The sequence below is a fragment of the Panthera leo genome, chromosome A1 (genome assembly GCF_018350215.1).
Source record: "Panthera leo isolate Ple1 chromosome A1, P.leo_Ple1_pat1.1, whole genome shotgun sequence".
Classification (NCBI taxonomy): Eukaryota; Metazoa; Chordata; class Mammalia; order Carnivora; family Felidae; genus Panthera; species Panthera leo.
Genome location: NC_056679.1, coordinates 133,263,425 through 133,276,379, shown reverse-complemented (window position 1 = coordinate 133,276,379; position 12,955 = coordinate 133,263,425).

The window sequence follows — 12,955 nt, the reverse complement described above, 5'->3', positions numbered from 1 at the left end:
CTCCCCCCATCACACACTCTCTGTCTCTCAAAAATGAATAAACGTTATAAAAAAAAAAAAGGAAATACAGAATCCCAGGCCCTACTTCAGACCAGTGGAATTAGTTTCTGCTTTTAACAAGATCTCCAAGTGATCTGGATGCACATTGAAGTCTGAGACTGATTCTTCACGGTGGTTAAGTGTACAGTCTGGATTTATAGCATCTGAGTTAGAATCCCTGGTTCTCCACTTAAACCACCAGTGTGACTCCAGGAACCTTCTTTAACCTCTACTCATTCTTCTGTGAAATTTCAGGCAATAAGACTGTTTACATCAGAGGATTATTATGAGGATGAAATGAGAGAATCCATTGTTTTAGGGACTCCAAGAGACCATGCACACAACGTATTACGAACAATGCCTACCACATAGAAAGGGTTCAATACCTATTACCTTCAGACCCACCCCTGTGATTCATCCTAATGGGATTTAACATGGGAGAATACTGAGAGCCATAAAACACTGATGTGCTCTGGGGACTCCATGTCTTTAGGAATATCCTCCATTTCATACCTATATACTGTCATGAATCTTTCCTCCAGCCAACTCCCTGCCAGCCATACCCCAACCCTCCACCTCCAGCACACTTCCCACATTTTGTTTGGAAGGGGGCAGTTTCCATGTCAGGGCTGCCTGTAGGGGCAGGGACAAGACCCTTCAAGAACTTGAGTCAGCCTCTCCTCCACTATTTAGCTACCATCTCACCCACCCCAGCTCCCACCAGGATCCTGAATGCTGTTCAGGAAAATTACTATCAATAGAGCAGTGGGACAGCCGTACCACCCAGAGTTCTGAGGCAAGGCCACCCTGAAAGCTTTGTACCGTCAGGAAGGTCTGGAGGCTAAACTGGTTTGTGATGAGACAAGGACATAATGGGATGAAGCAGGCTGCCTACTGCTCTGTTGACCTTTATTTATCGCACAGACGTTTTGTATAAAAACACGCACACTACTAGAATGAGGTCGGTGTACCAGGTAAAGGCCAATCCACATTGTTCTATTCATGCAAGATTGCCCTTTCTTTAACTACCAGACAGAGGTTTATAGGAAGAGACCCACTTTTATCCATAAGCCCAGATATAACAGATCCATTAAGCAGTGTAACTAGGGCCGGCTCCTCATCTGGCCCCCAGAACCCCACCCAGGAGAGAGCATGCCGGGGAACCTCCCCCACCCCTCTCTAACCAGAGGGAACCACATCTTAAATTTTTAAGGTTCATTTTCTAATCAGAACATGTACTGAGGACTCCAAAATTAGAATTTCTGAGCATACTCTATGCATTTCGGTATTTTATTTTCCTTTCCTTTCCTATTTCCTTCCCACAGACTGTAGGAAAGAGAGCAGAGATTACAGGGTTAAGGTCTGAAATCAGCTGCCATCAATAAAAACAGAAACAGACTTCATTAAGCAGTTAACCATCTGCTAACCAGAGCACCACCTGGAAATATGACACTTGAGAACTGACAAATAGTCTATGTTTTTAAGCAGGTGAGATCCAGCGGTGTCAGGGACTTCTCCCCCACGTCACAAACCACTCTATTATGGACCTGTTGCCATAGGGGCTGCAGACCCAAATGCAAGTCCTCCTGTTCTCCACACTCTTCCTCAGCCTCCCCTTCCCTCTGGGCAGTCTCTGTTTATGACTCCACAAACACACTGAAAACATAAACAATGAGTGGGCGGAATCAATCGCTGCTATGGAAGGTCCACTGGAGGTTTATACTTCAGACCTCCCCCATCCCTGGGCTCTTTTGGGAAATGTGGGCAACCTCTTAGCTTCCAGGTGTGGACTTGTCATTAGTGGTCACACACATTTATAGCAGGGATAGGATGTAACAGGAAGAAACAGGCTTCCTGCTGTTCTCCTGACATTTATTCCCCCCAAAGTGGGGTGCTTGTTTATTTCAATGTAAAACAGCCGTCACATAAACAAAGCCTGCAATAAAGAAGAAAAACAAGAAGGAAGTGTCTAAGGGAGGAGGAAAATGACTATGATTGAAAAATTTACTAGGTGAACAACATTCACACCCCCCCCCCCACACACACACACACACAGGTAGAGAATTCTAGTTATGAAACATTTAATTTGGTAAATTCTAGTAATAAAAGATATGAATCATATAAAGGGTTGGGCTTTGGCTTTCCCAACTAAAACTGGAGGTGGCAAAAAGTGCTGTGTTGACAGCTTCACAGGTAGAAATACGCAAAAAAGCAGCTGGCTTGGGGGTCTCGGCACACTTCTGCAAAATGAATCACTGGTCAGGACTTATCATGGGTGTGCTGACATCTCCATTTTCCAGTTGTGAATAGTCTGGGTGCCACTTCAACCTTGGCAAGGCCACAGGGAGCCAAACAGAAAGCTTCTTCTTCTTCTTCTTTTTTTTTTTTTTAATATTCATGTATTTATTTTGAGAGAGAGAGAGAGAAAGCGTGAGCAGGGGAAAGGCAGAGAAAGAGGGAGAGAGAGAATCCCAAGCAGGCTCTGTCAGTGCAGAGCCCAATGCAGGGCTCCTTCTCACAAACTGTGAGATCATGACCTGAGCCAAAATCAAGAGTCAGATGCTTAAGTGACTGAGCCACCCAGGAGCCTGCAAACAGAAAGCTTCTAACAACATTTTCTATTTACTGTTCTGTGTTCCGGGAAATGCCGGAAAACCCAGTAGATTCTGGATGCAAATAGAGATGGTGTAGGTCACTGTTGGCTTCCGTGAGCACTCTCCTCCCCGGCACAGAGCCTGGACAGACCAGGTTGGACATAAACCAACCATTAAAGCCAAGCCAACCTTCCTGGTCTTGAACATCTTCTACCATTCCTCACCTCTAGCGCTCGTCAGTATCACCGGCAGGGCTTGTTAAACACTAATTGCTAATACCCCTCCTACCCCCTGAGTTTATGATTCAATACATCTGGAAGGGAGAGAGTGGGGAGGATTGGAAGTCTGCATTTCTAACAAGTTCCCCAGTGATGCAGATGCTGGTGGTCCAAGAATTGTGCTTTAAGAACGTTTATAAAAGGGAAACTCAAGAGGTTGGGGTCATCCCCTGAAAGTCTGCCTATGTCTTCAGTATTTAAGCCTGAACTGCCTTCAGTATCCTGGGAAAAACTGTTCACATTGAAACAGTCCCTCGGGCCTAGAGATGACAGGAATAGGCCTGTTCCTTAAAAGAAAGGCTGAAAAAAAAAAAAAAAAAAAAAAAAAAAAAGAAAGGCTGAAACGGCTTGGATGTGCATGTACTGTAGCACACCTCCCTGGAATATCAAGTCTCATGGAGCCAGATTCTTCCATTTCCTGTACAGACCTGCAGGGAAACCACGGATCCTGAGACTCTGTGAAATTGCTTCCCCATACTTCTTACCTGAGTGGTAAGATTTTTATTAAGGATCCTTTCTCCTTCTTTCATAACCGGTATTGCTCAAATTATTTACAGACAAAAATCAAGGGACACTGAGGAATATAGTTGAATGAGTATAAAATATTCTTGTCCTTCTTGAACATATCCCCACACACCTCTGAGGCAGATTGCCAAAACTGTAGAATGTTCAATGAAACAATTTCATATCATGGATCCACATCACCCCTGAATTTAACTGCCACTCTAATTTATGTGAAACCTCATATTGCTGATAGGAACCTCTACTTTTTTGCTCATTACCAGAAGCACTGACCACAGTGACCACACTCCACCAGCCTCAAACTTCAAAGTTTCTTTCAGATGTGGGTATTTGCTTGCTAGCTCAGGGATTCACTCCCACATGTCAGCCTTGAAGCATGTGTTTCATCAAAATTATAAATTACAACCTATCATGGAGCTTTGAGTTTAAAAGTGAAATCACTACATGATAAGGGTGGGCTGGCCGGGCTGACTCACATTGCAGGTGCCAAGGGTGCTGGGCCCTGGGATCTTGCTCAGCTCATTGAGTCCTTCCAGGCCCCTCCTTCTGTATCTGTGCTCTGACAGTTCCCTTGACTGGCCAGAAGATCACTGTTTTACAAAGCAGTGGATTCCGTTGTTGGTCACCTCAATCCAAAGTCAAAAAGTTCATTTGCAGTTTATGCCAAGTGTGACGCTCTTTATCCGCTACTCACTGTCTCTAGTTGTGCCCTCTGGAAGAACACAGATGAGCCTCGTCCCTCTTCACATAGCTTCCACGTCCCCTTAAAGTCTTCTCTTTTGGTAGTATATCTAGAGTTCCCATAACAGACTACCCAAAAACCTACTACAGCACTTGGCAAATAGGAGATATTCAACAAATGTGAGTTAAATAAATGAGTAAGTGAATGGATGGGTAAATGCTTGGGTGGACACCGGTCCAACCTTCCCACCCTCTCAGCAATCCTCTTTAAGTGAGGTGTCCAGACCTGGGCTACGTATAGTTGACTTTTGACAGTCACCAAGTTGACCCTTGCAGTTTTAACTATTCGTGATGACTGTAAAGGCACATACCTTATAGTAATTTGTCCTTTGGTAATGGCAAAAAAAAAAAAAAAAAAAAAAATCTGGATTGATGCTACCAGGTTGGTATGACATTTACATCATTTAAATCATTTAGCTCGTGATTGTGCCTAGCTGATACTCCAGTATTCAAATCTCAATGTGACTTTTATTATGCATGTGTTTTAAAGTGCAAATGATATCCTATCATGGCTTCAGAAATTCTGGGAACCTGCAAGGATATTAGGTCATATTCCTCTCAAATTATAAAGGTGAAAGTTTTCCGAATGAATTACCAAGGAATCCCAGGAGCTGATGGTTTCTCATTATCTGGTCTCTGACAACTGTGGAACTGAGCTCTCCTTTAGCCTTCTTTTCTTAGCTGGGCCATACCATCAGATCACACAGGGATTTTTCATATGAACTGTTATTGGCATGCTCTCCCTTTTGCTTTGTATATCCCTATTACATTTCAAAAAGGGAGACTCGTCTGGGGCACCTGGCTGGTTCAGTCGGTGGAGCATGTGACTCTTGATCTTAGGGTTGTGAGTTCAAGCCTCATGTTGGACGTAGAGAGTAATTAAAAAATAAAATCTTTAAAAATAAGAGACTCATCTGTCCAAAAGAGAGAGAGACTGGCCACTCCACTGGCCACAGAAGAAGATGGCACCTAAGTGGATGCTGCCCCTCAATTTTGTGTGTCAAGAAACTTCATCAGGTCAGAGCAGCCATTGCTATTGAGGCTGTGGGGCCTGATTCACACAAATCTAACTCTTCAAAGATTGATACAATAACCTAAAATGCCTTTTTAAAAATTTTAATGAGATCTACAGTGCTATAGGGATAACAATACTTGTGTCTAATATGAAAGGGATCTCTTATAAAAACCTAGGGAAGCTTAATTAGTAATTATTAGTAATTGAAAGTTTGCTCAATTGAGCACAGAATCTAAACCAAGGGAACTGAATGTTGCTTGACTCATATAAAATATTCCTCCCTAGTATTAAACTATGCATGTCTACTAAATACTTCCTTTCTCCCTTGGTCTGAGTAAATATTGACAAATCTTTGCTCTCCAGTTTCTCTTTAGCTAGACTTGAAGCAGACTACTCACCTCCTATAAATCTATTCTTTCTCTAAACAGAAGGAAATACAATGGCTTAGCCTATAATTCTCTGAAGTTAGATTCCAGTCTTGAAAATATTCTCCCACTTTCATGATTGTAGCTGAAGGTTTTTCAGTTCTACATCAGCTACACGTTTAGAAACTATCTCTTAAGTGGATGACCATTCATCTATGTTGGTTTTCCAATTATTTAATACTTTGAATAGGTAATGCATGCACATGGTAAGATTTTTTTTTCTAAAGATAGCCAAAAAGAACCTATGGTAAAAAGTTCTCTCGCACTCCTTGATCCCCATCCCCACTGTTAGCAGTCTCTTGCGTATCCATTCAAAGAAAATCTATACATACTCTCTTCTTCTGTATCACACAAATAGTACCATATGTGTTGTTTTGTTCCTTGTTATAGAATTACATTATTCCTTTTAACAGCTGTGTAGAATTCTGTCATGTGGATGTATCATGTTTAAATAGTCCCAATAACAACATACATGTAGATTTCACTCTTTGCCATTACAAACAATACTGTAATAAATGGGACTTCTATTAAATGTGTTAAATTTAAATAAGCATAGATTTATTAAATAATAAACTTTTGACATTTCACACCTGTGTGAGTATATCTCTGGATGTATTTCTAAATGTGAAATTACATTTTCATTTTACTTAGTATTGTCTTATATATCCCTATAGCATTGTACAATTTGTATTCCTACCAGCAAATTATGAGGGTGCCAGTTCCCACACACTCACGAGTGAGTTCATTAGTTAGCAATTGCTGTGTAACAAATTACCACAATACCTAATGGCTTAAAAGAACATGTATTGTTTCACAGTGTCTATGAGACAGAAATGTAAGAAGAGCCTAGCTTAGTGGTTCTGCCTTGCTGCCACTCACAACATTGTTGCCAATGCTGCAGTCATCCAAAGGCTTAATGGGGCCTAGTGATCCAATTCCAAAATATCCCATTCAATGAATATGGATCGAAAGCCTTGGTTCCTTGCTGACTGCTTGGCAGGATGCCTCAGTTTCTGCCATGTCACCTTCTCCATTGGGCTCCTTGAGTGTCTTCATGACACAGCAATTGGCTTTCCCCAGAGCAAGGACCCAAGAAAGAGAAAGCAAGTAGGAAACAGCCAAGCCTTTCATGACCTTTCATGACTTAGTCTCAGAAGTCTCAAACCATCATGTCTACTGTGTTTTGTTCATTACAAGCGAGTCACTAACACCAGCTGACATTGGGCTTTCCACAGAGGGAGGAAAATTAAGTTCCCTCTCTATAGGGGAAAGAGTATCAAAGAATTTGTGGTTATATTTTAAAATCAACAGAGTGCATTATCAAGCTTTGTTTTTTGTTTTGTTTTGTTTTTGTTTGTTTTGCCAATCTAGGCAAATGGTATCTAGGTGGAAATGGTATCTACTGTGATTTTAGTGTGCATTTACTTATTATGAGACTGAGTATTTTCCAAAAGCTTCATTGAAGTATGATTGATATACAAAGGACTGCATATATTTAATGTGTACAATGTGAGGAGTTTGGACATCTGCAGACACTCATGGTCGTATGCACACACTCAGGATCCCATCACCATCATCGAGGTAATAGACACATCCAACCCCATCCAAGACAAACAAAATTGTCACATCTTAACTAGAGTAACTACAAAAAAAAAAAAAAAGGGAAAAGACCCAAGTGAATAAAATCAGAAATGAAAGTGAAGACATTACCACTGACACCAGAGAAATTAAACGGATCATCAGAGACTGCTGTGAACAGCTATAAACCAACATACTGGACAACCTGGAAGAAATGGATAAATTCCTGGATACACACAATCTATTCAGACTGAATCAAGAAGAACTAAAGAATCTGAACACACTGATAATGAGTGAAGAGATTGAGTCAGCAATTAAAAACCTCCCTGCAAACAGAAGCCCAGAACCAGATGGTTTCACTACTGAATTCTGACTTGTTTAAAAATCATTCATCTATCCTTTCTGCAAACCTTCTGTCCATGACCTTTGTTGAATTTTCTGTTGGGATGCTGGTGTTTGTCTGTGGATATCCATTGCAAATATTTTTCCTGTTTTTTGATTTCCTTTGTGCTGGGAATTTTTTTTTCTGGCATGCCAACATCTTTTATGGAATTAAATTGTTCAAATGTCTCTAATTTGGAATATCTTAGAAAGATCTTCCCTCTGAGGTTATTATTTTTGAAATCCACTAGGCTTTCTTCTGTACTTTTACGACTTAACTTCTTTTACATCCAAATCTTTGATTCATCTAAAACCTATTTTGATAAGATGTCATGTAGGGAACCACACTTATTTATTATTTTTTTTCTGAGGCTGACTACCTATTTTCACCAATATCGTTTATTGAATACTTTTATTTTCTCTGTGTATCACTTAGTGTCCTGCCAGGAAATCCAAAAGCACTCTGGAGATTTCAAGCACAGGGAAATTTAATGCAATGAATTAGTGACAAAGACATTGATGGCCTGAAGAAGCAAAGGGAAGAGGGATATTACTCAGGGGTCATGAAGCCACCAGTGCCCTGGACTGGAAACCACAGGTCGATGTTTGCTGCTGAACTGCGGGCAACCCAGTCATTTGCGTTTTTGTAATCTCACTGAAAACACTGAGCAGGAATCCAGAAACTTTAAGGATGTTTTTAAAACCACTACCACTCTCACTGATACTGGGGAAGCCCAAATTGCCTGCCATTGATGGTATTACCACAACCAGAAGAGGCACCGGAAGCACAAAATTGGTTTCTTCTTACTCTTGCCTCTTCTTCCCGACCAATGCCACCCATTCACAGAAAACCAAGGGAAGATGATGAGGGAGTCTGTAAATGTTGGGTACTGACTTCCAGCACATGAGAGCAAGGAAGGTTAAGAATGGAGCTGAGTGCTAACACTCAGCCCACCACTGACTGGAAAAGCCATGTTTATCACACAATAAACCCCATGTGTGGAGGGTCTATTTCTAGACTCTCTATTTTTTTTTTTCCATTAGTCTGTTTAAGGTTCAGTGTCAGTTTTGAATATTGTTTCCATATCTGACAGAAACGGTCTCCTCCTATTGTTTTTGTTTTTCAGAATTTTCGTAGCAGGGCCCCTGGGTGGCTCAGTCTGTTAAGTGTCAGACTTCTGCGCATGTCATGATCTATCTCCCTGTTGCTGATTTGGAGCCCCACATAGGGCTTGCTACTATCTGCACAGAGCCCTCTTCCCATCCTCTGTCCTCCTCTCTCTGCCCCTTCCCCACTTGCATTTTCTCTTTCTCTTTCTCTCTCCCAAAAATAAATAAACATTAATAAATATTAATTCACATGTGCAAACGTGTGAGAGAGAGAGAGACAGAGCGTGAGAGGGAGGGGGGCAGAGAGAAAGGGAGACACAGAATCTGATGCAGGCTGCAGGCTCCCAGCCATCAGCACAGCGCCTGATCTGGGGCTTGAACTTGTGAACCCCGAGATCATGACTTGAGCTGAAGTCAGAGGCTTAACTGACTGAGCACCCCCCCCAGCACCCCAATAAATAAACATTTTTTTTTTAATTTTTAAAAGAAAAGAATTTTCCTGGCTTTCCTGGATTGTTTATTTTTCTATATAAATTTTAGAATTAGCTTGCCTAGTTCCAAAAAAAACCTCTGATTTATATTTTATTGGAAGTGTATTACAATTTTAGGACATCTTAGGGAGAATTAATACCTTTATGGTGATAAAATTCCCTATCTATTCATTCAATACATGGTTCATTTGCTCAAATGTCCTACTGTGATCTTCACTAGTATTGAAAGTTTTCTTTCTATAGATCTTGTACATTTCTTGTTAAGGCTATTTCTAAGTGTTTTGTATATTTTGTGTTTGTTGTTGGGGTCTCTTGTTCTGATTGATTATAGTTTGCACATGTGAAAGCTAGTGGTTTCCATATGTGATCCTTGTTCAGTTATCTTTGTTCAGAATTCCCTGAGAGTAACAGAATTTCAATGTACTCTCCCTTGGATATTTGAGGCAAATACTTAGGTTATCTGCTAATAACTATAATAACTGTAATTTTATGTCCTCTATTTCGAGTTTTAAACCACTCATTTCTTTCTCTTTTCTAATCGTGCTGAAGAATACCCCCAGACCATGGGAAATAATACAAGTGGCAGTATCTTCTTTGTTTCTGATTCCAATAGGAATGCTTCCACTCTGTCTGTTATGCATAATACTGGGTTTTGCATAATAGAGAATCTGTTGATTCCCATTTTGTTAAACTCTTTTTTTTTAAAGTGGAGAGGGGCGCCTGGGTGGCGCAGTCGGCTTCAGCCAGGTCACGATCTCGCGGTCCGTGAGTTCGAGCCCCACGTCAGGCTCTGGGCTGATGGCTCGGAGCCTGGAGCCTGTTTCCGATTCTGTGTCTCCCTCTCTCTCTGCCCCTCCCCCGTTCATGCTCTGTCTCTCTCTGTCCCAAAAATAAATAAAAAACGTCGAAAAAAAAAATTAAAAAAAAAAAGTGGAGAATGGATGTTGAGTTTTCTCAAAAGCCTTTACAGCACTCATAGAAATAAATAAACATATGATTTTTCTATTTATATCAATTAATGTGAAATATATTAATAAATAATAAATAATGAAAACAGACTTGAATTTATATAATAAATTCCTTTGACCACATAATATTAACCTTTTAACATGCTGTCTGTTTGCATGTATTTTATTGGGGGTTGTTGCATTGATTGTCATGAGTAAGGGTGGTCTGTGGGTCTGTCTGTACGTGTGGTACATGTGTGCTCTCTGTCCTCGTGCATTTTAAGTTGAATTTTACTAGCTTCCCTCTCAGATAGTGACCATGTTGCCAGTTTCCTCAGGGGTTCCCTACACTGGCCTCCTATATGCTCATTACAAAGAAACTGATCTCTTATATATAAATACTTGACTTGATGTTTATTCTTAATAATTTCATCTTATGGTTTCATTTTATTGCAGCGATCTACCAACATCTTTTTGGTTACTGATATTCCTCCATATATTCCGTTCTGTAATTTAGAGGAACATTTGGCAGATGGGCCAGAAGCCACTCAATAGACTGGCCTGTGAGGAAATACAAAAGGAATCAGAATCAGGTAATGACTCTCCATCCCATGAAGGAAGGAAACTTAAGAAATGCCTCCTAGCAGCATGTCAGGTGAAGACTCACTCATCAAGGCCTCCTTCTGCCAATAAGGAGGGGGCTGTGGAGGCAGGGAGTTCAGAGAATTTCTAAGGCCATTGCTTTGGTTTCTAGATAGAGATATATAGAGATAGAGATGACAGAGAGAGATAGAGATAGAGATAGAGATAGAGATAGAGATAGAGATAGAGATGATAGATTTTTTTTTTCATTAAGTTGGAAGGCAAAAAGCATGCTGCAAACTGGGACTGAGGGCAATAAGTGTGAGGTCATTTATGATTGCTCACTCCAGGCTTGAGTTATAGCTTCAAACACTCATACCTTTTAGGGTCAGAAATCAGGAGCCAGCCTGTCAGAAGCCATTTGCCATATTTGCTCAAGATTCCTACCCTACATGATGGCAGAAGAATACATGATTCCAAGAGATGTTTCGTTGACTGAGAAACAACTAGGAGTTCATTTTGAAAGCTATCAAAAGATAGTTTTCTTTTAGATTCTGCTTACAATGCTGAAGCTATTAAAACTAATAATGATGACCAACTACTTATTTTGTCAACATACAACAAAACCCGAACACACATTTAGAATTATTTCTTCATGGTGAATTGATACTTTTATCATTATATAATGACCCATTACTGCTTGTAGTAATCCTTGTTCTCCAGGCTGCCTTGTCTGGTATTAATAAAGCCACTCCATCTTTCTGTTATTGTTTGCATGACATATCTTTTTCTAGCTCTCAATTTTAATTTATCCGTGTCTTCAGTTAAGTTTTATATTAAGGTGTGAAAACTTGGGATAAGTCTTTTTTTTTTTTTTTTTTTTGCCCATGAATATCCAAGATCCAATGCCATTGTTGAAAAGGCTATATTTCTTTCATTAAATTACTACTGAAACTTTGTCAAAGTCATTTGAGCATGTTTATGTGAGTCTATTTAAGAGTTCTCTATTCTGTGGGTCTGTGATCTGTAGGTCTATCCTTCCACTGATACCACACAATCTTGGTTACTGTAGTTATGTAAATCTTGAAATCATGCAGACTGTTTTCTCTCACTTTACTCTTTTCCAAATTGTTTTAGCGATTCTAATTTCTTTTCCTTCCCATATTAACTTTAGAATAATTTCGTTTATATCTACCAAAAAAAAAAGTTTTTCTGGGATTTTGATAGAAATTGTTTGAAATCTGTGTATCAGTTTGAGGAGAACTGACATCTTTATCATGTTGATTCTTCCAATCCACAAACATGGTATGTCTCTCCATTTATTTATAGTCATAATATATGTATATGATTAGCTTTAGTTAAAACTGCCCATTTTCCATAACGATTGCAGCAATTTGCCCTCCCACCAGCAATGTGTAAGAATTCTAATCACTCCACATCCTCAGCAGCATTTTTTCATTTCCCTAATAACGAATTACACATTATTTTTATGTATGCCATTACATTTTTATGTTTTTCCAGTTTTGCTGGTATATAATCAACATAAAGCATTGTATAATTTTAAGGTATACAATGTAATGATTTGATATATGTATACATTGTCAAATGATCACAATAATCACCTCATACGATAATTCTTTTTCTTGTGACCAGAACTTTTAGGACCTATTCTCTTAGCAACTTTCAATTATACAATACAATATGGTTAACTATAGTCATCATGTGTAGGGTATATCCCCAGAACTTATTTATTTTATAATTTGAAGTTTGTACCTTTTGGCTACCTTCCCATTTCCTGAGCCCCCAGCTCCCCTTCCCGCCCCCCCCCCACCCCTGGCAAACACACATCTGATCTCTGTTTCTATGAGTTTGGTTTTTTTTTGATTCCACATATAAGGAAATCATACAGTATCTTTCTGTGACTTATTTCACTTAGCTCATGCCCTCAAGGTCCATCCATGTTGTCACAAATGGCAAGATGTCCTTTTTCTTGTGTGTGTGTGTGTGTGTGTGTGTGTGCATGTATCTCACATTTTCTTTATCCATTCCTCCATTAATGGACAAGTAGGTTGTTTTCACATCTTGGCTATTGTGAATAATACTGCAAGGATTATGGGAGTACAGATATCTCTCTCAGATAGTAATTTTGTTTCCTTTGGATATATACCCAGAAGTGGAATTTCTGGGTCATATGGTAGTTCTGACTTCAATTTTTGGAATAACCTCCCCATGTTTTCTATACTGGCTGCACT